Raw genomic sequence first — 26,606 nt, forward strand, 5'->3', positions numbered from 1 at the left:
GCCCATACACTAAAAATACACTTAAAATGTATTTACAGGGAATTATATAGAATTAAGTAAACTCTTCATTCCAGGATGTTATGGTGCGCAAGCGTGTTTATGGGTAAACTTTTCCCTTCGATGGGATAGCCCAAATACTATCCTCTGGTGGCATTCCATGCGCTCCATTTGCATTTCATCTGAATCACCATGATGCGCATGTGCAGTAAGACGAGTAAACCGCCCCCTCTGCATATATGATAGCCGTAATACTACATCTGGCGTAAGCCCGTACGTTCCATATGCGTTCCACCGGATTCGTCATTTCCGGTGAATACACATATGTCAATCAGCGCTAGTCATCACTTAGTAAAACCACGTATAGTGATTCCACTTCTGTGGAATAACTATATTAGGTAGCAGCTTTTGCAGTCCATCGAACGCTCCACTGGCTAATAGACTTCTGGCGGGACGTTCTAATTTTTATCATGGTGGAAGGACCACATTAGGCAGAAGCCTGTTCGGTCCAATATGCGTTCCACCGAGTACAGTACCTCCGGTGGGAACGTATATATATTACTTAACATCTATTGTCCCTAGTTTTATTCAACACATAAAAGGTGGCCCATGGGGGTTAAATAACCATATATATAAACCACACATCGGCCGGATTCCACCAGACACCAGCCGATGCGTTCCACCCTGCGTTCCACCGGAAGTAACACTTAAGGCGGAAACAGCAACACAGCACTGTATAATAACCTCTATCAAAAGCCATAATTTTCTTAAGGAATGCTATGGAGTTTATTGTACATAGCTCCAGAGTATTACACATTATTAATACTAATACTAATATATATATAAATAAAATTTTCAATCACTAGACATGCCCATACAGGAAGTACTCCCTAGGAAACCAGGTACAGGTTGAGTATCCCTTATCCAAAATGCTTGGGACCAGAGGAATTTTGGATATCGGATTTTTCTGTATTTTGGAATAATTGCATACCATAATGAGATATTATGGTGATGGAACCTAAATCTAAGCACATAATGCATTTATGTTACATATACACCTTATACACACAACCTGAAGGTAATTTTAGCCAATATTTTTAATAACTTTTTGCATTAAACAAAGTGTGTGTACAGTCACACAATTCATTTATGTTTCATATACACCTTATGCACACAGCCTGAAGGTCATTTAATACAATATTTTTAATAACTTTGAGTATTAAACAAAGTTTGTGTACACTGAGCCATCAAAAAACAAAGGTTTCCCTATCAAACTCTCACTCAAAAAAGTCAGTATTTCGGAATAATCCGTATTTCGGAATATTTGGATATGGGATACTCAACCTGTATATAAATCCCCACTTTCAGCTCTCATTTGGTTTATTTGTATTTCATGTGTTTGGTGACACATTTTTGCCCACCACCCACGAAAGCTGCATCCAGTGCGCAGAGGTCTTCTCCCCCTTTTTGTATTTCTACATAACTGGCCCTGTCCTGTTTGCTGTAAAAATGCAGGGGTGTTGTTAAAATACATGGGTGCTGTGAAAATACAGAGGTGCTGTGTCCCTGTTCTGTATGCTGTAAAAATTTAGGGGTGATGTAAAAATAAAGGAACACTTGCCCTGTCCTATATGCTGTAAAAATACAGGGGTGTTGTTAAAATAGAGGGGTGCTGTTAAAATACAGGGGTGCTGTGTTTCTGTCATGTATGCTGTAAAAATACAGGGTGCTGTTAAAATACAGGGGTATTGTGCCCCTGTCCTGTATGCTGTAAAAATACAAGGGAGTAGTAAAAATAAAGGAACACTGGCCCTGTCCTGTATGCTGTAAAAATACAGGGGTGCTGAGGAAATATAGGGGTACTGTGTCCCTGTCCTGTATGCTGTAAAAATACAGGGGTATTGTTAAAATACAGGGATGATGTGACCATGTCTTGTATGCTGTAAAAATACAGAAGGGTTTTTAAAAATAAGGAACACTGGCCCTGGCCTGTATGCTGTAAAAATAAAGGGGTGCTGTGAAAATAGAGGGGTGCTGTAAAAATACAAGGGTGCTGTCAAAATAAAGGTTCACTAGTCTGTGTACTGTAATAATAAAGGGGCGCTGTCCTGTGAAATGGAGAATAAAAATGTGGAGGAAAAAATAGGGAAAGATCAGGAACTATTTTCAGTTCCTAGTATTAGTGCTGAAGCTGTTGCTGCCACCAGTCATGACATTGATGATGCAATTCCATCAATGTCATCTACTAAGGCTGATGCCTAATGTCATAGAGGGCATGTAAAATCCAAGAAGCAAAAATTAATAACCAAAATCAAAAAGAAGTTATCTGATGAGAAACGTAAAATGTGCAATATGCCATTCACTACATAAAGTGGCAAAGAAAGGCTGAGGCCTTGGCCTTTGTTCATGACTGGTGGTTCACCTTCTCATGAAGAGGGAAGCCCTCCTCCTTCTCAAAAAATTTAAAAAATAAAGCTTGTTAAAGCACAGGAAAATACAACAAATGTGCGTTTAGAAATATCACAAATTCCCAAGGAGAGTCCAAATGTGTCCATGGTTGCGATGTCTAGGCCTGACCTTCCCAAGACTGTATGGGAAAAGGTGGCTCCTACCACCATTTGCACGCCCCCCTGCAAGTGCTGGGAGGAGCACCGCCAGTCCAGCTGCTGATATTGAGGATGTCACTGTAGAAGTACACCAGGATGAGGAGGATATTGGTGTAGCTGGCGCCAGTGACGTGCGGTGGGGTGAGGCAGGTGAGTACTGCTGCACCTGTGTATAATGCCCACATGTACGCTTTGGCACATATATTGCATGTAAATCTGGCTCTGGTGCTAGCCAGTGCCTCCTGAGCTATTTAGCTCACCGCACGTCCCTGGCTGGCGCTGAGGAGGAAGTTGCTGATGAGGATTCTGATGGTGATGTGGTTTGTTTGAATAATTCACCAGTGGAGACAGTTGTTGGCCATGGGATGAAAAAGGCCATTGTCATACCTGGGCAAAATACAAAAAAATCCACCTCTTCAGTGTGGAATTATTTCTCCGTGAGGATGAGGATGTAAACACTGAAGGGGGTGAGGAATCAGAGGATGAGGATGACATCTTGCCTCTAAAGAGTCAGTTTGTGCAAGGAGAGATTAATTGCTTCTTTTTTTGTGGGGGCCCAAACAAACCAATCATTTTAGCCACATTCGTGTGGCAGACCCTGTTGCTGAAATGATTAGTTTGTTAAAGTGTGCATGTCCTGTTTATACAACATAAGGGAGGGCCCAAGGACAATTCCATCTTGCACATCTTTTCTTTGTCTTCCATATGATTCCAGGGATGCTGTCCCATATAGGGTGCTGCCTCTCTGCCCTATCAGTCCAGGGGTGCTGCCCCAATGCCATTTAAGTCCAGGGGTGCTGCTGCCAGTCTGCTGTGCTGTGTAATTCTCATGGGGTGTTGCCTATCTGCTGTATAAGTCCAGCGGTGCTACCTATCTGCTGTATAAGTCCAGAGGAGCTGCCATAAAATTCCAGGGGTGCCCTGTCTGAACCCGCTCATCTCTAGTAGATATATCTTCTAGTGTGCACTGTGTACCCAGCATTAGAGAGAGGTTCTTCTCAATTATTTCATGTTAGGGACTCAAATGAATGGCTCCAATTAGTCAACCTTAATTTTGATTTATTAATGTTCCACATCTTGGGATTATTTACAAGATGCCCATTTGTTGTACAATATAAGTGCTGCGTAGGGTTATCCCAAGACCTCGCGGTGTTAGAAGAACAGAGTTTCAGTGATCTTGCATTGCAACAGCTTTCCATTGCACTGCAGCATTAGATGGTCCAGGAGCACCTGTGAGGCACAAACAGTTACTGAATAAAGGCCTAGTATGGAGTCTCAAGGTGGCTTACAGCCAGGAAGCTGTCGGGCTTGCCAAGATGAAGCATGCTGGTGGTACAGAGGTGAGCATTGCCACAGTCCTACTTGTAATATGAAATAATGTTTGGACTAGAGTAGAGATGAGAGGGTTCAGTTCTCAGAGAACGAACCCTACCGAACCCTCCTACCCAAGTCCAGATCCGAGTCAGGCTTGGGTTTTCCCTCCTGACTCGGAAACCAGAACGAGGCAAAACGTCATCATCCCACTGTCGGATTCTCGCGGGCTTTGGATTCCATATAAGGAGCCGCGCTTCTCCACCATTTTCACTCCGGCATTAGAGATTGTATAGATAGGACATGTCTCCGTTCTCTCAGTGTCCTCAGTGTCCATGTCTTGTGCTGAATCTGTCCAGTCACAGTGCTTCTGTCCTCTGCTGCCATATATCCAGTGCTGCTGTATAGGGTGCTGTGTTGTGCTGCATCTGTTGAGGGTGGTGTAATTTGTGCTGCATCAGTCCAGTCACAGTGGTGATGTCCTCTGCTGCCATATGCCCAGTGCTGCTGTATAATTAGCTGTGTTGCCCTGCATCAGACCAGTGGTAGTGTCCTGTGCATCAGTCAGTCCAGTGACCATTCACAGTGGTGGTGTCCACTGCTGCCATATGCCCAGTGCTGCTGTATAAATAGCTGTGTTGTCCTGCATAAGACCATTGGTAGTGTCCTGTGCATCAGTCAATCCAGTGACCAGTCACAATGGTATACTCTGCTGTTTGCCCTGTGTGGTGTAGAGGTACGCTCTCCTGTACCACATATTGATATATATATCTCCAGAAAAATAATGGACAAAAAAAATTTGGAGGATAAAATGTGGAAAGATCAAGAACCACTTTCTCCTAGTGCTGAAGCTGCTGCCACTAGCCATGACATACAGTAGACGATAAAATGCCATCAATGTCGTCTGCCAAGTCCGATGCCCAATGTGATAGTAGAGGGCATGTAAAGTCCAAAAACCCAAAGTTCAGTAAAAATACCCAAAAAAAGAAATTTAAATGATCTGAGGAGAAATGTAAACTTGCCAATATGCCATTTACGACATGGAGTGGCAAGGAACTGCTAAGGCCCTGGCCTATGTTCATGACTAGTGGTTCAGCTTCACATGACGATGGAAACCCTCATCCTCCCACTAGAAAAATTAAAAGAGTTAAGCTGGAAAAACCACAGAAAAGAACTGTGCGTTCTGAGATGGTATCACAAAACCCCAAGGAGAGTCCAAGTGTGTCGGCGGTTGTGATGCCTGACTTTCCAACACTGGACGGGAAGAGGTGGCTCCTTCCACCGTTTGCACACCCCCTGCAAGTGCTGGAAGGAGCACCCACAGTCCAGTTTCTGATATTCAAATTGAAGATGTCACTGTTGAAGGACACCAGGATGAGGATATAGGTGTTGCTGGCACTGAGAAGGAAGTTGACGATGAGGATTCTGATGGTGATGTGGTTTGTTTAAATAAGGCACCCGGGGAGACACCTGTTGTCTTGGGGATGAAGAAGCCCATTGTGATGTCTGGGCAAAATACCAAAAAAGCCACCTCTTCGGTGTGGAATTATTTCTCCACAAATCAGGACAACAGGTGTCACGCCGTGTGTTGCCTCTGTCATTCTGTAATAAGTAGGGGAAAGGATGTTAACCACCTAGGAACATCCTCCTCTATACGTCACCTGCAGCGCATTTATCAGAAGTCAGTGTCAAGTTGTGAAACTTTGGGAAAGAGTGTAAGCAGTCCACTGACACCTAAGTCCCTTCTTCCTCATGTACCCAAGCTCCTGCAAGACACACCACCAACTCCCTCAACGTCAACTTCCTCCTCAGCCATGAATGTCAGTAGTCCTGCAGGCCATGTCCCTGGCAAGACTGAGGAGTCCTCTCCTAACCGGGATTCCTCCAGAGGATCCATGAGTGGTATGCCTGCTGTTGCCACTGCTGTTGTTGCTGCTGGGAGTCAATCGTCATCCCAGAGGGGAAGTCGGAAGAGAACTTGTACTACTTCAACTAAGCAATTGACTGTCCAACAGTCCTTTGTGAGGAAGATGAAATGACAGCAGTCATACTTTTGCAAAGCGGATAACTGAGGCCTTGACACTTATGTTGGTGTTAGATGTGTGTCTGGTATCCGCCATTAGTGCAATGGGATTTAGACAATTGATGAAGGTATTGTTTCCCCGGTACCAAATCCCATGTAGGTTCCACTTCACTAGGCAGGCGATAAAGAGAATATACAGAGACGTCAGAAAAAGTGTCACCAGTGTCCTAAAAAATGCGGTTGTATCCAGTGTCCACTTAACCATGGAAATGTGGACAAGTGGAACAGGGCAGACTAAGGATTATATGACTGTGACAGCCCACTGGGTAGATGTATTGCCTCCCGCAGCAACAGCAGCAGCAGCGGCATCAGTAGCAGGATCTTGCAAATCTAAACTAGTTTCTACGCAGGCTACGCTGTGTATCACCGCTTTCTGTAAGAGACACACCACTGACAACCTCTTATGGAAATTGAGGGACATCATCGCGCATTGGCTTACCCCACTTAGACTCTCCTGGGGATTTGTGATATCGGACAATGCCACCAATATTGTGTGTGCATTACATGGGGGCAAATTCCAGCACGTCCCATGTTTTGCACATACAATTAATTTGGTGGTGCAGATTTTTTTTTAAAAATGACAGGGGTGTACAGGAGATGCTGTTGGTGGCCCGAAAAATTGCGGGCCACTTTCGACATTCTGCCACTGCTTGCCGAAGACTGGAGCACCAGGAAATACTCCTGAACCTGCCCTGCCATCAACTGAAGCAAGAGGTGGTAACGAGGTGGAATTCAACACTCTATATGCTTCAGAGGATGGAGGAGCAGCAAAAGGCCATTAAAGCCTATACATCCACCTACTATATAGGCAAAGGAGGGGGAATGCACTGGACTCAAGCGCAGTGGAGAATGAGTTCCATCTTGTGCAAGGTTCTCCAACCCTTTGAACTTGCCACACGTGAAGTCAGTTCAGACACTGCCAGCTTGAGTCAGGTCCTTCGCCTCATCAGGCTTTTGCAGAATCAGCTGGAGAAATTAAAGGAGGAGCTAAGATGTTGCGATTCCGCTAAATATGTGGGACTTGTGGATGGAGCCCTTCATTCACTTTGCCAGGATTCAAGTGTGGTCAATCTGTTGAAATCAGAGCACTACACTTTGGCCACCATGCTCGATCCTAGATTTAAAGCCTATGTTATATCTCTATTTCTGGCTGACAGAAGTGTGCAGAGGTGCAAAGACCTGCTGGTGAGTAAATTGTCAACTTAATTGGAATGTGACCCATCAACAGATCCTCCTTCAATTTCTCCCACAACTGGGGCTGCAAGGAAAAGGATAAGATTTCCTAGCCCACCCGCTGGCGGTGATGCAGGGCAGTCAGGAGCGAAAGCTGACATCTGGTCCGGACTGAAGGACCTGCCAACGATTGCTGACATGTCTACTTTCACTTCATATGATTCTGTCACCATGGAAAGAATGGTGGAGGATTATATGAGTGACAGCATCCAAATAGGCATGTATGTATACTGGCAGGAAAAAGAGGCAATTTGGATGCCCTTGCACAAACTGGCTTTATTTTACCTAAGTTGCCCCCCCTCCAGTGTGTACTCCAAAAGGGTGTTTAGTGCAGCCGGTAACCTTGTCAGCGATCGTCATAGGAGGTTACTTCCATAAAATGTGGAGAAGATGATGTTCATCAAAATTAATTATAAATTCCTCTAGGAAGACCTTGACCAGCAATTGTCTCTGGAAAGTACACAGGAACCTGTTATGGTGGATTCCAGTGGGGATGAACTAACACTCTGTGAGGAGGGGGATGTACACAGTGATAGGGGTGAGGAATCGGAGGATGAGGTCGACATCTTGCCTCTGTAGAGCCAGTTTGTGTAAGGAGAGATTGATTGCTTCTTTTTTGGTGGGGGCCCAAACAAACCAGTCATTTCAGCCACAGTTGTGTGGCAGACACTGTGGCTGAAATGATTGGTTTGTTAAAGTGTGCATGTCCTGTTTATACAACATAAGGGTGGGTGGGAGGGCCCAAGGACAATTCCATCTTGCACCTCTTTTTCTTCTTTGCATCATGTGCTGTTTAGGGACTATTTTTTTAAAGTGCCATCCTGTATGACACTTCCGTATATGTCCAGTGGTACTGACATTTAATTCCAGTGATTTTGCAGTTTAATTCCAGTGATATTGCCATTTAATTCCAGTGATTTTGCCATTTAATTCCAGTGATTTGGAAGTATAACTCCAGTGATTTGGACATATAATTCCAGTGATTTTGCAGTATAAATCCAGTGATTTTGCCATTTAATTCCAGTAATTTTGCCGTATAATTCCAGTGATTTGGAAGTATAATTCTAGTGATTTTGACGTATAATTCCAGTGATTTTGCAGTATAATTATATTGATTTGGATGTATAATTCCAGTGATTTTTCCATTTAATTCCAGTGATTTTTCCATTTAATTCCAGTGATTTGGACGTATAATTCCATTGATTTTGCTGTATAATTCCAGTGATTTTGCTGTATAATTCCAGTGATTTGGATGTATAAATCCAGTGATTTTGCTGTATAATTCCAGTGATCTTGCCGTATAATTCCAGTGATTTGGACGTATAATTCCAGTGATTTTGACGTATAATTCCAGTGATTTGGACATATAATTCCAGTGATTTGGACGTATAATTACAGTGATCTTGCCAATTAATTACAATGATTTGGACGTAATATTTGTGATTTTGCCAATTAATTCCAGTGATTTGGACATATAATTCCAGTGATTGGGACATGTAATTCCAGTTGAAATTGTTAGTGTCGCTTGGCTTAGTCATACAGCTACCTCATTGCACCTCTTCAACATCTTTGCATGAGGTGCTGTTTAGGGCCTAGATTTTGAAAAGTGCCATCCTGTGTGACACTGCGGTATGAGTCTTGGGGTACTGCTGTATTAGTTCTGGGGTACTGCTGTATAAGTCCACCAATTGCAGAATTTTTTTAAATGACTGGAGTGTGCTGGAGATGCTGTCAGTGGACCGAACAATTGCTGGCCACTCTCGACATTTAGCCACTGCGTGACACTACTAGATGGGCCAGGTGGTTGTGTCGCTTAGCTTAGTCATACAGCAACCTCGGTGCACCTTTTTTTCTTCTTTGCATCATGTGCTGTTAGGGACCTTTTTTATATCTGCCCTCCTGTCTGACACTGCAGTGCCACTCCTAGTTGGGCCAATTGTTTGTGTCACTTGGCATAGTCACACAGCTACCTCATTGCACCTCTTCTAAATATTTGCATGATGTTCTGTTTGGGGCCTTTTTTTATATCTGCCCTCCTGTCTGCCACTGCAGTGCCACTCCTAGATGGGCCAATTGTTTGTGTCACTTGGCATAGTCATACAGATACCTCATTGCACCTCTTCTACATCTTTGCATGATGTGCTATTTGGGGGCTTTTTTTAATATCTGCCCTCCTGTCTGCCACTGCAGTGCCACGCCTAGCTGGGCCAACTGTTTGTGTCACTTGGCTTAGTCATACAACTACATCATTGCAATTCTTTTTCTTTTTTGCATGATGTGCTGTTTGCAGACTTTTTTTTGCATATCTGCCCTCCTGTCAGCCACTGCAGTGCCACACCTAGATGGGCCAGGTGTTTGTGTCGCTTGGCTTAGTCATACAACTACCTCATTGCAATTTTTTATCTTCTTTGCATGAAGTGCTGTTTGAATCCTTTTTTTTATATCTGCCCTCCTGTCAGCCACTGCAGTGCCACGACTAGATGGGCCATGTGTTTGTGCTGTCCACTTGTGTCACTTAGCTTAGTAATCCAGCAACCTCAGTGCAACCTTTTGGCCTAAAAACAATATTGTGAGGTGTGAGGTGTTCAGAATAGACTGGACATGAGTGGAAATGATTGTTATTGAGGTTAATAATACCATAGAAGCAAAATTACCCCCAAATTCTGTGATTTTAGCTGATTTTATGTTTTTTATCGAAAATACCTGCTGGTTTATATATTGTTACTATATATAAAATATATGAAACATAACCACTCTCAGAATTACAAGAATATGTTCCAGGAAATTTTTTCGTTAAGACCTCGAGGCGAAATGGTATCCAGAATATGTATCCATTTCGATTCACACTGACTAAGGCGTTTCTTACGGTCACCGCCCCAAATATCATTGGGGATGTGGACTATTATTTTATACCTCTAAGAGGATAAAGTATGTTGTACTTCCTTAAAGTGGCGAGCCACCGGTTGGTCACAATCTTTATTCTCCAATGCCGCTTTTATAGCCGAGCGATGTAAAGCCATACGCTCTCTAAATGTACGGATAGTCTGACCAACATAATATAACCCGCAGGGGCACATGATGATATACACTACGAATTGCATCGTGCAACTTAGGACATGGTTGATCTTAAATTTACGTGCCGTATGTGGATGTTTAAAATATGGTCCAGGTTCCATAAAGCTACACGTCGTGCATGATGCACATTTATAACAGCACAACTTCTTTTTTTGTAACAAGAAAGAACTATTGGGATTGGCAGGTACATACGTAATATTAGTTTTCACTAGCAAATCACGCAGGTTTCTACCCCTTTTGTAACAGGGCATGATATTTTTGTTCTTAAAGACCGGTAACTCACTATCACCTGATACAATAGGCCACAATACTTTAGTGGCACGTGGTAAAACCTGACTAGCCAATGTATATTCAGAAACTAGCGGGATCTTATCCTGTTTTTTATCCCTTAATTCTGACTTTAACAGATTTTGTCTCTGGGTTGCTAACACTTGTTTTTTGGTTTCCTCCAATAAGGATAAAGGATATCCTCACTTAGTAAATTTATCTGAAATTAAATCAAGGGCAGGTTCAAGCTGACTAGGATTACTAGTAATTCTGGCTACTCTGAGCATTTGAGATTTTGGGAGAGCCTTCTTTAATGGTGGAGGATGACAACTACTGTGATGTAACAGAGTATTCCGATCTGTATGTTTATGGAAAACTTCCGTAAATATACTGTTATCCTTAATTTTAACCAATACATCCAAGTAATTAATTTCTGTTTGGCTATATTGAAACGTAAATTTTACCGGGTAGTTTAAGGAGTTAATGTTTGTTACCAACTCTATTAGCTCAGATTCTGAGCCTGTCCAAATGATGAAAAGATCATCTATGTATCTTGTATACATCACATATTGATCTGTAAAGAAAAAATTCCGCTCCTGCTCAAACATGAAAACATTGGCATACGATGGGGCCACATTCGTCCCCATCACACAGCCAATGCACTGTAAATAATATTTACCGTTATGTAAGAAAAAGTTTTTTGTAAGGATAAATCTGAGTAATTCAAAAACAGTGAAATATCAAGATCAGTAAAATGGTTAGAATGTAAAAATAGCCTCATACAGTCTAAGCCCATAGCATGTGGTATTACTGTATATAAGTTTTTCACATCCAGAGTACACAGGAATGCCCCTTTGTGAATATTCTTCAATTGACCCAACTTTAACAAGAATTGCATGGTATCTTTCAAAAACGTACTTTGTTTAACCACTAGCGGTTGTAATAAATAATCCAAAAATTGAAATATTGGTTGTAAAAGAGACCCTCTCGCCAATATGATCGGCCTACCCGGGGGGTCTCGGGCATTCTTGTGTACCTTGGGAATCGTATACAAAATAGGGGTGACTGGATGAGACTGTATCAATGCATCACACAATTTTTTATTGATAACTCCATTTCTCACAGCAGTAGTTAAGATCAAATCAAGTTCACGCTTATATTGATCACTCGGGTTTTGCGTCAATTTCAAATAAGTATTAGGGTCTGCTAGCTGTTGATCAATCTCCTCTATATATTTGCTAGTGTCCATAACCACTATGGCCCCGCCTTTATCCGCGGGCCATATAACAATATCAGAATATGATCTTAAATCCCGTAAAGCTTGTTTCTGTAATCTATCCAGATTATGAAAATGTCTTTTGGACGTCATATCAAATTTAGTTACGGATTCATCTAGCAGACGTGAGAATGTTCTTAAAGAAGAATTATTAGAAGCAGGATCAAATTTAGATCTGGAATACTTTTTATGGAATTCCCGAAATGGATCATCCTGGACAGGCAATTGATCTTGGAAAAATTATTTGATCCGAAGAGACCTATTAAACCGATGTAGATCAATTTTCCAGTTAAGGTCGTTGTGTGGATTACTGGGAACAAATTTCTGTGGCCGACAAGGTACGGGAAGATAAATTAAAAACTGGTTCCTGGCCTTGCTCTTGTTTATTGGCGGCTTTGTGTATTCTTTCTGACTGCCTCCCCCGTCTCGTGGGCTTGTTCCAGGAACCTCGTTTTTTGACCGGGTAAATCTACTCACAGGCGTTCTTTGTGAATAAGGTTCATCAGAATCATTGATATTAAAGTCACTGTCGCTATTAGATTGGTTTCCTCGTTGTTGTCTTCTGTCCCGCCAAGATGTGCGAGGGCGGTTATATGAACGATTGCCCTTAGTAGTAGTACCTGACAACCAACGGTACACCCTTTGATCTTCATAGTCAGTTTGTACCACGGTCAATTTACCTTTTTAAATTTCAGTAACTCTTGTCGATATGCCTCACATTGTTGTGCTAACTTTTCCCAGGTCGCTTTATGTTTTTTATCTTCCAATAAGGTTTTATAACTGATGTTAAATTCATTAATCTTGGATCTAGATATTTCCAATTCTTTGCCTGCCTCCTGTATGACTAACAGCATCAGATCAAAGCTGCACTTGTTAAGGATGGCAATCCATTGTCGGCAGAAATCTGCACTATTTCGGTCAGTGGTTGGATTATTATGGATCCTAAATCCCCTATGTATTAATTTAGCTCTAAAATAGTCAGACAGGGACTAGCAATTTGCTAGTGAAAACTAATATTACGTATGTACCTGCCAATCCCAATAGTTCTTTCTTGTTACAAAAAAAGAAGTTGGGCTGTTATAAATGTGCATCATGCACAACGTGTAGCTTTATGGAACCTGGACCATATTTTAAACATCCACATACGGCACGTAAAATTAAGGTCAACCATGTCCTAAGTTGCACGATGCAATTTGTAGTGTATATCATCATGTGCCCCTGCGGGTTATATTATGTTGGTCAGACTATCCGTACATTTAGAGAGCGTATGGCTTTACATCGCTCAGCTATAAAAGCGGCATTGGAGAATAAAGATTGTGACCAACCGGTGGCTCGCCACTTTAAGGAAGTACAACATACTTTATCCTCTTTAAGGTATAAAATAATAGACCACATCCCCAATGATATTCGGGGCGGTGACCGTAAGAAACGCCTAAGTCAGTGTGAATCAAAATGGATACATATTCTGGATACCATTTCGCCTCGAGGTCTTAACGAAAAAATTTCCTGGAACATATTCCTGTAATTCTGAGAGTGGTTATATTTCATATATTTTATATATAGTAACAATATATAAACCAGCAGGTATTTATAGAATTATATCATGAATATTTAGTGAATATACAGGATGTGTTTTGTCTAGGATTTAGATAATTATTGAATGTTTAACAGTATACTCCTTTGTTAATGACAGCTTTGCCTATAGTGCAGCTGATGAATTCTCTGATATACCAATTTTTAATTATAAATGTTGTATGTCTTAACACTTATTTATAACACTATCTGTATGGGTGTAGTACGGCTGACCGGCGGTCTCCTGACCGCCGGTCAGCTTACCGACGCCTGGATCCCGGCAGCATACCGATGCTGGGATCCCGGCGGGGAGGGGCGAGTGCAGCAAGCCCCTTGCGGGCTCGCTGCGCTCGCCACGCTGCGGGCTCGGTGGCGACCTGCGGTCGCCACGGGTTCTGTTCCCACTCTATGGGTGTCGTGGACACCCACGAGTGGAAATAGTCCCTGTGTGTCGGCATGCCGACCATCGGGACAGTGATCCGTCAGGCTGGTGGAGGAGGTCATGTGACTGTCGGTCAGCTGACTGGCGGTCACATGAATACCAGCCATCTGTATATCTGTGCTATTTTTTAGTATAGCTATATTTATACACAATGAATTACGATGTTTGATATAATCACATTGTTTATTTTGTGTGCAGTAACGAGTGACGGCCGCGGCGCTGTTCCCCAGGCAACGGAATAGAACGCGTATGGCTTCAGCGTCTCCGAGGCAACCGTCTGACAGGAAACGCGTCAGTATGGGACCCTCCTCACTACCGGCCGGGCGGGAGCAGCGGGCGTCCGTGCACCGGACTGCACACACTCGTATTTAAAGGTAAAATTGACACAGTAATGAGTTATGTTTCTAAGGATTTTTCACTTGCATTCACGTCCTGACGAAAAGGCCTGTGAGCCTTGAAACGTCGACATCCACTTATGATGCTATGATGACCGTTTAATACACCAGCTTGATTTCAACTTGTGGGAGTGCCGCCTCGTTCTTTTTTGAAAAAGACATTGGGTAACTATATATATATATATATATATATATGGATCGATATGTGTGTGTCATTAATAGTGGTTGCAATCTGTACCAAGCTGTATTTGAGCATCTAAAGACACTAACAATGAGCGTCTCAGTCCTTACACATTCAGACGCATGGTTGTACACAGGGGAAAGGTTTTGTAGCGTATTTAGTTTAAGACTCAGGCACATAATATAGTAAACCCAGCAAAAAGAGCAACATTTCAGTGTATTGAAACATTTTTCCTCGTGATTAATGCATTTTTGTGCATATATTTCAAGTTTCACCTACAAATCCATTGCATGCGCTTACAGAAAATCAGGGCCACTAGTTTGCATCTGCCCCCCTGGGTTAAAATTTACCAGGGAGACCCTGACAACCGCCCATTGTTCCTCTAGTGTTTTATACACACACTGGTTCGTAGGATGCTAGCAGGTTGTAGCCTCTAGGCAGTAGGGGCTTATATAACTGGCAGGACACAAATATTGATGTAGTTAAAGTATACAGTATATTTTTCTATCACAGCCAAACAAAAATAAAAATACCTTCCAACTAATGAACAAGCTACACAGGATGAAGAAGTGGCAGATAAAGTAATGTGAAAAAATGTCTCTTTCTTTGTGCGTGCAACACAGAGTTTGGCCCTGATTACAACATATTTTGCCACTTATTTAAAGGTCCACCAGCTGTTGTTTGGCCATTCCTGGTGGCCTTCTTGCACCCCACCACATCCTTAAATGCATACTGAGCCAATGACACCTCCTTGTGAACAGCCAAATAGTGAGTATATGTAATGTAAAAATAATCATATAAATATGATGTATAAATAATTTTTTATATAAAGTTTTTACATATCTTGTTTAAACTGGGTGACAGTGTAAGTTTTTAATGCTTAGACACTGCTGCATAGTGTTCCAAAATACTCAGGGGTAAAAGACGTGTGTTTTTGTTTTTTCCTTTTTTTTTGAGGTATATCACTGGAAAAGGTAGATTTTCATGTTTTTGCTAGCCTAAAAAATGCTGAATGTTGTGTGTAATGTTGACTTACTAAATTTTTTAGATAATTATCCAATGCTATGAATTAGATCCACAGAGTTACAATCCATACTCTCTGACACAACACTCAGATGGTAGACCTGCAGAGATACAAGCAGAATTCATCACATTTAATTTAATCACCAATGGCAGAAATGCTAGCACCACCAAGTCCAGATTTACAAGAGCTGCTCTCTACTCTTGCAACCGCTTTTACCGCAGCCGTCATACAATCCCAGGCTGGCTTTCAAGGCAGGCATGTGTCTCTAATGGGCAGTCAAATGAGGCAAGTAACACAATTGAACAAGCAGTAAGGTTAAGTGTCACAATATGCTTGCAGCCAAGCAGAGCTGGCCCAAATCAATATGATGCCAATTGCAAGATTTTGGCTCGTGCCCCCTAGCACTGCCGCTAGTTCTGCCTCTGACCCTGTACCCCTTTCCTAGCATCATTAACCCTCACCCATAGCATTCCTCATTTTGGTGATCCTACCCCCTATATTTTAAATTGGAACTGTGCGCACATTCTGTGCGCAGCCCAAAAAGGGGCGTATTCTTGCTGGTAAGGGGCATGGCCACACAATAGTACCCCTCAATTCAAATTAGGCAACACAGTAGTGCAACTTTATTCACATTATATCATGTAATAGTGTCCCTTATTCACGTTACATCACACAGTAGTACCACTTTACCATATACTGTATAAACGTTACTCCTCACAGTAGTGCCCCTTATTCACAATTACATCACACTGAATTGCTCCTTATTCACATTACACCATACCATATTGCTCTTTCTTCACATTAGACCACACAGTAGTGCCCTTTCTATACGTAACATATACACATTAATGCCCTTACACATATGACACACTTTTTAATGTCCTTATAAACATAATGCACCTTGCACATTAAGCCAAACTTTATTAATGCCCTTATGCCCATATTGCCACTTAAACATATGCCGCACATTATTAATTCATTTTTACACATACAGTAGAACACATAATGCCCCTTACACATATGCCGAACTCTATTGCACAACCAATCCACCCGCATAGCACTCACACGGCCACTAACAATGTGAGCTCTGCCTCTGTTTGAATACAGATGTGTCCTCATACAGCTTGCCTCAATACGCCATGCAGCAGGAGATGCCTAACATGAGTCAGCTGGCATCTCCCGGCCAGCTCTGCTAATGTCAGGCACCTATTTTCTGTGTACGACTGTGGCTGTATCTGCATATGAAATGCTACGTTACAGTGATTTCCAGGAATATACTGTAACTTAGCATTTCATATGCAGATACAGCTGCAGTCACACACAGAATATAGGTAATCAGTAGGATTTACCGACAATGGAATCCCGATCGTCAGTAAACCGGCAGCGGGGCAAGCGCAAAGACTCCCCATACAGGCTTGCTGTGCTCACCACAGGTTCTATTCCCACTCTATGGGTGTCGTGGACTCTGGATGTCGGCATTGTCAGTGGTCGGGATCCCCACGTCGTTATACTAACTGCCGGGATCCCGACTGCCAGAAACATAACTGCATACCGAATATAGGCATGCTGCATATCATTTGAATCAATAGAAGCTGTTTGTGCCCCTAAGCAGTCCTAATTTGCCTATGCCTAAATCTGGCTCTGCAGCCAGGGATGGACTGGCCTGCAGGGGTACAGGGAAAACACCCAGTGTATGCCACTAACTGAGGGCCCACCCCCTCCTCTAGGGATCAAGTTCCAGATTGTAAACTTGAATTATACATTATCAGTGGCACATGCAGGGGTGGTTTCCGAGCACCCAGAAACCCCCCCTCCACCAAAAAATAATAATATATATATATATTTTTTTTGCTGCATGAGTATTATTAATGGCTGTTTAGCGTCCTCTGCAGCCTGCTGTCTTCCTGGTGGCACTTGTAAGTGCTTAATAAAAGTTTACTTTATTTTAATTATAGTACATATATATCCATATGCATACATATATACACATGTATATACACACACACATATGATATATATACATGTGTATATATATGTGTACTGTATGTATATATATATATATATATATGTATGTATATATGTATGCATGTTTAATATGCTATGCATATGTATGTATGTATATATATATATATATATATATATATATATATATAGGTTATATACGGTATATATATGTGTAGATATGTATATATATATATATATATATATATATATATATACACACACACTAGTTTTACGGACCCAGCATCTACTGGGTCACCTCAGTCCCAACCCCTTGTGATTGGCTCCACCCAGTTCTGGAAACCCTCCCATGCAAATCCTGCGTTTGCCACTGATTATATATATGTTACATTATACTGCACAGGACTATGGTGTATTTTCTAAAGTATATTACTGTTATTAATCTGGTACATTATCCTGCATGCGTTAGTGATATTTAATATAAATATAATTATATAAGCGCCCAGTTCATCTAGGGGTAAATGTATGAAGCAATGATAAGAGTAGAGAAGTGAGTCAGTGGAGAAGTTGCCCATGGCAACCAATCAGCATTGAAGTAACATTTATAATTTGCATACTATAAAATTATACAGAGCAGTTGATTAGTTTCCATCGGCAACTTCTCCACTGGCTCACTTTTCCACTCGTATCACTGCTTCATACATTCACCCCCTACTCTCTAATGGTTAGCCAAGGTAATTTAGGTAATCTCAACCCCTTTTGAACCTTAGTTCTTTGTAAGGATATTCATATGCCTATCCCAAGCATGTTTAAATTGCTGTACTGTCTTAGCCTCCACCACCTCTGATGGGAGGCTATTCCACTTATCCACTACCCTTTCTGTGAAGTAATTTTTCCTTGCGTTTCCCCCAGTGGGCCTTTTATGCCCTAGTCTGACACTGCTTGCCATTCCTCCCAACATGACCCTCTCCATGAGGGACAGAATGCTCTGCTGCAGGACGTCGCTCTTACTTTATGATTGCCATCACCTGTACTGAAACACCTTTCTTCTCCTTTAACCTGTGCAAAACAGCTGCTGGCAATCATAAATTAAGAGAAAAGTCCAGAAGCAGAGCATTGGGGGTAATTCCAAGTTGATTGCAGCAGGAAAATTTTTAGCAGTTGGGCAAAACCATGTGCACTGCAGGGGAGGCAGATATAACACATGAAGAGAGAGTTAGATTTGGGTGGGTTATTTTGTTTCTGTGCAGGTTAAATACTGGCTGCTTTATTTTTTACACTACAATTTAGATTGCAGATTGAACTCACCACACCCAAATCTCTCTCTCTCTGCACATGTTATATCTGCCTCCCCTGCAGTGCACATGGTTTTGCCCAACAGCTAAAAAATTTCCTGCTGCGATCAACTTGGAATTACCCCCATTGTGTAGGGTCATTTTGAGAGGTATGCTTGCAGCCATTGATACATCAATACAGCAACTGTTTGCAAATGTCGACAGAGAAAATAGAATGATGGAATCTATGCTACTGTACGTATGCTTGAGTCCAAAATAAATGCAAATATCTTTCCTACGAATGTATAAATCACAAACAAATGCAACTCAGGACTTAAATACTAATATGTCTGTTTTGTGGAACCAGGTACTTTCTCGCTTACAAGAGTCACAATACAGCAACGCCACCAACAGCCTGAGCCTCAGTCCCTCGCCAGCTGCTACTCCACCCAGGCATGGGGCCTGCACCGGAGGTGGCACAAGGTCCCCAAGCCCGAAACCTACTAAAAGGCAAAGTTAAAAAAGCAGTATTCACTTAAACCTTTACTTTACACCATTACTAATTTTAGTGATATTATACTTATTGTTTTGCTCTATAAATCATTGTTTTATATTTCTATGAGCACTATAAGGCTTTTGCCTACAAAACCATTTGAAAAAGGTGTGACTTAATAAAAGAGCAACACTTTTTGTCTGTTATTGTTTGTGCATTGCTTGCATCCTAATTACTTATTTACTATATCATGGGAAATGAAATAAGGCTTGATTTGTAATGCAAAAAAAGGTTCAACTGTAAGCAATGGCGCTATAATGAAAATCACTCACCTCTAATTTTCAAATACCAGAGAGCAAATTCTGCTCTGTTAGTAATTTACAAAGTCCCATATACAGTAGCAGTTCATAGGTGATCACAGTCCACCACCAAGGGTATAGTTTGTGGGGACGCACCCTATCGGGTACACTCACAAAATGCAATGTTTTTTTCAACAAGCCTGTCAGGTATATCTTTATTGCATATTCGAGCACTGGTTCCTCCTCCTGTTCCTGTTCTCATACCATGCAAAGGAAACAGATGCTGGAAAAGCAGACCATAGTGTAAAAACTTTTAATTAAAAAAATGACACACTTGACATAAGATCAAACAAAGTAAGCAAATAGTCATATACAGTCATATACAGTGCTGAGTTTCAAAGGTGGCCTCCTAGCAGATATTAAAGGATAATAGTGATGTTGGAATCAATGGGGCTCCATCTCTGCAACAAAACCTTCTTTTGACATCTTAAGAAAGATCCATGCCGGATCGAACAGCGGCAGTGGGGGCAGACTGACGCTGGGGAGGAGGTGGACCAACCAGGTGCAAAAGAAGGTGCAGCGTTAATAAATGGAAAAATTGAACATGGAACAACATTAATAAAAGTGAATATGATTTGTTTTTATGTGTGAAGATATAAAAATACAAGTGAAAGTATTGTAAATACTGTATATAAATTTGCATCATTTATTTAAACAAATAGAATAGGCAATTAAATTTGTACCAATATAAGGAATTAAAAAGTGTTACATAAATACATATGCATGTGTAAATATATAATCTAATAAACTGATCTGAGGGCTCTAATAATAGTAAATATGTGAATATATATCTGGCCATATATACAGTATCTATCTATCTATCTATCTATCTATCTATCTATCTATCTATCTATCTACACTATATAAAGGATAGATAGTCCGGCACTCCACCAATAGTCCTGCAGCGGTGAACTAAATGGCTCAGGAGGCACTGGCTAACCCCAGAGCCAGAATTCCATGCAATATATGAGCCAAATGGTACATCTGGGCATTATACACAGATGCAACAGTATAAACTCCTGGAAATTTGGTGAGATTTGATCAGAGATGTGTAGAAAAGATAGTCAGGTGAGGCACTGCCTTACTTTTTACTCCAGAGTTTGGGCTATAAAAATAATTAGAATAATGCAAAGAAGATATTTCAAACAAATTATTAGTATTTTTCATGTACTTTATTCAGTCAAAACTCTGGTTTAAACGTAAGTATGACAGGAAAGGCTCTGCCTCACCCCACCGCACGTCACTGTCCTGCAGCCCCTGGTACCCCCTGTGGTTTAAGGATAGTGGAAGAAAATCAGGGGCACTCAGATGGTCTTGAAATAAATCAATATAGTGTATTGGCACACACAGAAATAGGTAAGCAACGTTTAAAGACTAACAATGCTGCTTTGTGACGGTGTAAACAGTTTAACCAAACAATCTTATCTCTTAAATAGCTAAAGGAAAGGAGAAGCCTGCCGTGCGTCACACAGAAGTTCCGGTCAAGAGCGAGTGACCCGTCGCTTGGGGATGATGTCATTGCGTCGGCCAATCGTAATAGCAACGCCGGACACCCAATGTCCTGATGAGACACTAAAGCGTGTAAATAACTTAATAGTCCGGCTTACCGAAGCCTAATTGTGATATAGCAATGTGAGACATGACAAAAAGTAAAAAGGTTGCGTACACTGATGTGGACCTAATATTATTACCCCATCAATAGGCAACATATATAATGTAAAAGCAATGTCATAAATCCGCAGTGGAATGACACAATCCCTCGCCTAATACCAAGGGTAGGTACTCTCTTAAAAACCCGAGGTTACCTGTACTGGCCACTGTATGTTGGACCTGGAGTGAAGGGTGGGAGCATGCTTGTAAGGGATAGATAAGGGGACAAAAATGAAAGGCAGATACAAACATGGCAGAAGCCGGAAGGAAAATTAGTGAACAAATAAGGTGCCCAAATAAACGAAAGGGGACAGCATGTAATGAGCAGCTCACATACTGTAGGTATTTCACCAGGATACAAGGACATGACTCTCTTCATATCAATGCAATAGCAAGCCAGTTAGTTGGAAGTTCAGTGGGACCCACATAATTATCACGACACAAGGATTTAGAACACATTCCAGGAGAATTTCTCGTTGAGCCCCAACCAGTGGTACAATTATGCAGGTAAGCTCGGGTACCCTTAAGAATTTGTCAGCAGGTACACAGTAACACCCACTGCACACTTTGCACCTGTGACTGCCATTACTGCAACTATAATATGCAGCCGAGCAACAAGACCATGGTGTTCGGCAGCATGACGGCACCTCGCACTTTGTCAGGGCTACAGGGAGCGCAACGGTGATCTCATGAGATCACATCATGCTTCCTTTCCTGACGGCTGTGGCTGGCGTGAATAGAGGAGCCTGGGGACTGGGCTGGGTGCCTTTTCCCGCAGTATCCTGGTGTTTCTCTTCACTCAGCTTGAGTGACACATCAGCACTGAGCGGCTTTTGTTCTTCACAGGCTGGGCATGTCTCTGGCTTCACTGTGTGGGGGTCATTAATTTTTTAATATAATGTGGACATTACTATATATTTCTATAAGGCGCCCATAATTTATTGTGATAAATTTAACCACTTACTTTTAACTAGCTTAACACTGAAATAACGACAGACACCGATAGCTGGATTTAAAGGTCAGACGGTTTTTATTTATAGCTGACCTGAATGTTAAACTAGATTTATTATGATGAGAGATTTTCTGTTGGAGGATGGCAAAGGAAAATTCGCTACCAGACGCCAGTTCAGTCACTTAAATTGTACCAACAAAAACTTGAGGAGGGGGCTAACAATAACACCGCCTCCTACATGCATAACCCGCATTGTGCAGGACTCGCCACTCTTCTCTCTGGCAAATATTGATGTTCCCGCATGGGAACGTCTATTGTCCACCCGCAGGGTAAGGACACATTCGCCGTCTTTCTAAAAGAGGGTGCCCCACAATGACCACTTATGCCTAGCTGACTGCTGGCTGGTAGCTACTTCCCGTCACAACAAGGTTTAACTAAACCACCACCGCGATCCAAAACAACAGAAACAAAGGAAAATTCCCAACCTAACGGAAAGGACCAAAAATGCTCTCTAGAAAAATGCTAACACCTGCAGGGGAAAGATGGACACCATCAGCCTTGTAGAACTGCCTATTGTGCAAAACCAGCAAAGGATGCTTAACCACTACCCCCCCTAAAGCCATGACAAACAAAGAAACAGCCGAGTTAACCTTCCTGCTCACCTTCTCAATGGCAGAGAAACGCACAGCTCGTCTCCAATGGAAACGGGACACCATCTCAGACCAAACAAAATGGACTCCAGACCAATGATAACGCAAAGCCACCAAATCCGCCTTAACAGACAATATGAAGTTGATGCCTTTCACACGACCCATATCATTACCACCCAGGTGGAGAATAATCCAATCAGGGCGACCCCACCTCTTCTCCTGGTTAAAAAGAAGCCTCTCGAATCACCCCATCTCAAACTTCAAACACCTAACCAACGGATGACCCTGCGCCCAAAAACCTCATCCGACCTACGTGCCACGGGATGCCTTGCCGCCCAAAAAAATATAGGAATGGCCAACTAGCCACACTTGTTCAAAAGGATAGTTGACAGCTGCAAAAGAAAAAACCCTAACATCAGCACACTGTATCAAACATGAGAACACCGTAGAACAGAAATAACAGAAACAACCCAAGTGAAGGAGAAAACTCAAAGATCCTCCCGTGGACCTGAGATATGCCAATTGTAATTAGGCCCCCTCAGAAGAAAATTACAAATTTGCTTCACACCCCCGATTCCTGAACACTACCCGTTCAAAAACCGACGGGTAAATAGAGTTTTTGGGTTAGCGCAACAGGTGCAACTAAACCTTATCCAAACATATGTAAGACTTATAAGAAGCAGACTTCCAATGGCCCAGCTCCTGGATAGCTGCCACTGAGGAGCCTGCAGCTGCCGCTTGGGTAGCAGCAACAATCTGAAAGGAATGGGTACCAAAATCTGCACACCGCAAACCCAAAGCCACCAAACATTGCCGGAACACCACGGCAAACTGGAACTTGGTGAGAGGACCAGTGAGGGCATGCAGCAGAAAGTGACTGCCCCCCGGAGACCACAATTGGACATCTTTGAAAGGTGCAATGGGCAAATATCCTCATTCACCTGTGCCCTAAGGGACACCCAGCGACCCCAGCAAGCCCAATCCGTCTTAGAACGAGCAATCTTGCATAGTAACAGGTCCCCCTGCAACTGAACGTTACAAAAAAGCAGGCCGAAGTCCCGAGATGACTTACTTCTCGCCACCAACTCACTTATATGGCCTCATGCTTAGTCAGCCCTCAGCTAATCTTATTATGGGGAATTGCTATATATTTCTATTGTAATGTGGGCCACTTCTATATATGTCTATTGTTATGGGGCATTACAATATATTTCTATTGTAATGTGGACACTGCTATATATGTCTATTATTATGGGGCATTACTATATATTTCTATTGTAATGTGGACACTACTATATACAGTAGGTCTATTATTATGGGGCATTACTATATATTTCTATTGTAACGTGGACACTACTATATAGGTCAATTATTATGTGGCATTACTATATATTTCTGTTGTAATGTGGACACTACTATATATTTCTATTATACCGGGGGCACTACTACAGTATATATTCCTGTTATAACAGGAGCATTACTATGTATTTTATTAAATTGGGGGCATTACAATGTATTTCTATTATACTGGAGTTATTACCATATATTTCTAGCCATACCTCCAGAGTGCAAAGAAAAGGAACGGTGCTGTTTGCCCACACACCCTAGGGTCATGTGGTCATGCCCCCTCATGACACTTGACGATGCCCATTTTTTGGCACACTCAGTACCACTAAGAAAATATTTTAACTTGAACCACTAGCCCCAATGGGTTAACAGTGTTCAGTGTGAAAATCCACCTGGCCTCTGCTTGTAATAGTCGGCCTTCTCCACAAATGGAATTTGGAGTGTGGTCAAATGCCATATGTATCAATTTGGAAAGTGGATGTTTTTTCTCCTAAAAGTGCCCAGCCACCTGTTGGTCAGAGGTCCTACCTGTGATGTAGGGCCATTATCTCCCTCGTGGTTCTAGCAATCTTCCCCACATAGAACAGGCCACATGGGTAGACAATGATGTAAACTATATACAATGAAGTACAGGTAAGTACATGCTTGATATTAATGATACTGTCCTCATGTGGATGCTTGAATGATGGACCTGTCAGCATGTTTGACATGTGGTGCACGTGTGGCAGTTGTAACGGTCCGGGCTTTTGGTGATGTCCATATTGACAATCATATTCTAAATTTTTCTTCCTCTGTGTGGCACGGCATTGGCCTTACCGTTTTGAAGCTAGAGTGGTCTTTATCTGTAACAACTTTTGAGAGAATAATAAGAAAGCATTGGCACATTCTGCTGGGTAATCCAGTCTTAAAGAATATTATTCCTCCAAAACCCAAATTCATTTACCGCAAAGCACCCAATTTAAAAGATCGCTTGGTACGAAGTGCCTTACCCTTCAAAAATTAAAATCCAATCAGAACATCAGGCTTCCATCATTGTGTGTAGTAGTGTCAAAACAGAAAGCTCCAAATACACAGAGGTCACTGTGAATGGGATTACAATGAAAATACGTGATTTCATCACCTGTAAAACAACAAATGTTGTTTATCTTGTCAAATGTAAATGCGGAAAATCCTTCATCGGTAGAACTTCAAGATCTTTATAGACCCAGATAGGGGAGCATTTACGCAATATTCGCAAAGGACTTACAACTCACCATCTTTCAGAACATTTCAGAAAAGAACATCAGTGTTCCACAAATTCCATATTACAATTCATTGGTCTAATAAACACTGCTCAAAAAAATAAAGGGAACACTTAAACAACACAATGTAACTCCAAGTCAATCACACTTCTGTGAAATCAAACTGTCCACTTAGGAAGCAACACTGATTGACAATCAATTTCACATGCTGTTGTGCAAATGGAATAGACAACAGGTGGAAATTATAGGCAATTTGCAAGACACCCCCAATAAAGAAGTTGTTCTGCAGGTGGTGACCACAGACCACTTCTCAGCTCCTATGCTTTCTGGCTGATGTTTTGGTCACTTTTGAAAGCTGGCGGTGCTTTCACTCTAGTGGTAGCATGAGACAGAGTCTACAACCGACACAAGTGGCTCAGGTAGTGCAGCTCATCCAGGATGGCACATCAATGCGAGCTGTGACAAGAAGGTTTGCTGTGTCTGTCAGCGTAGTGTCCAGAGCATGGAGGCGCTAACAGGAGACAGGCCAGTACATCAGGAGATGTGGAGGAGGCCGTAGGAGGGCAACAACCCAGCAGCAGGACCGCTACCTCCGCCTTTGTGCAAGGAGGAACAGGAGGAGCACTGCCAGAGCCCTGCAAAATGACCTCCAGCAAGCCACAAATGTGCATGTGTCTACTCAAACGATCAGAATCAGACTCCATGAGGGTGGTATGAGGGCCCGACGTCCACAGGTGGGAGTTGTGCTTACAGCCCAACACCGTGCAGGACGTTTGGCATTTGCAAGAGAACACCAAGATTGGCAAATTTGCCACTGGCGCCTTGTGCTCTTAATGATGAAAGCAGGTTCTCACTGAGCACATGTGACAGGCGTGACAGAGTCTGGAGATGCCAAGGAGAAGGTTCTGCTGCCTGCAACATCCTCCAGCATGACCGGTTTGGCTGTGGGTCAGTAATGGTGTGGGGTGGCATTTCTTTGGGGGCCGCACAGCCCTCCATGTGCTCGCCAGAGGTAGCCTGACTGCCATTAGGTACCGAGATGATATCCTCAGACCCCTTGTGAGACCATATGCTGGTGCGGTTGGCCCTGGGTACCTCATAATGCAAGACAATGCTAGACCTCATGTGGCTGGAGTGTGTCAGCAGTTCCTGCAAGACGAAGGCATTGATGCTATGGACTGGCCTGCCCATTCCCCAGACCTGAATCCAATTGAGC

At 42.2% G+C, this 26,606-nt stretch overlaps 1 long non-coding RNA gene across 8 annotated transcripts in view; it reads left to right on the forward strand.

Moving 5' to 3' along the window:
- Nucleotides 1-19,397, forward strand: part of LOC134932344 (uncharacterized) — a 65,943-nt gene extending 46,546 nt beyond the window's left edge. For 6 of the 8 annotated variants that reach the window (XR_010179315.1, XR_010179317.1, XR_010179316.1 and 3 more), the window contains 3 exons: nt 14,061-14,236; nt 15,104-15,206; nt 19,066-19,397. This is a non-coding gene — a long non-coding RNA (uncharacterized LOC134932344). The remainder of the gene's footprint in view (nt 1-14,060; nt 14,237-15,103; nt 15,207-19,065) is intronic. The other 2 variants (XR_010179319.1, XR_010179318.1) reach the window with 1 other exon arrangement.
- Nucleotides 19,398-26,606: the final 7,209 nt, after the last annotated feature.

Source organism: Pseudophryne corroboree, chromosome 6, assembly GCF_028390025.1.
Source record: "Pseudophryne corroboree isolate aPseCor3 chromosome 6, aPseCor3.hap2, whole genome shotgun sequence".
Taxonomy (NCBI): Eukaryota; Metazoa; Chordata; class Amphibia; order Anura; family Myobatrachidae; genus Pseudophryne; species Pseudophryne corroboree.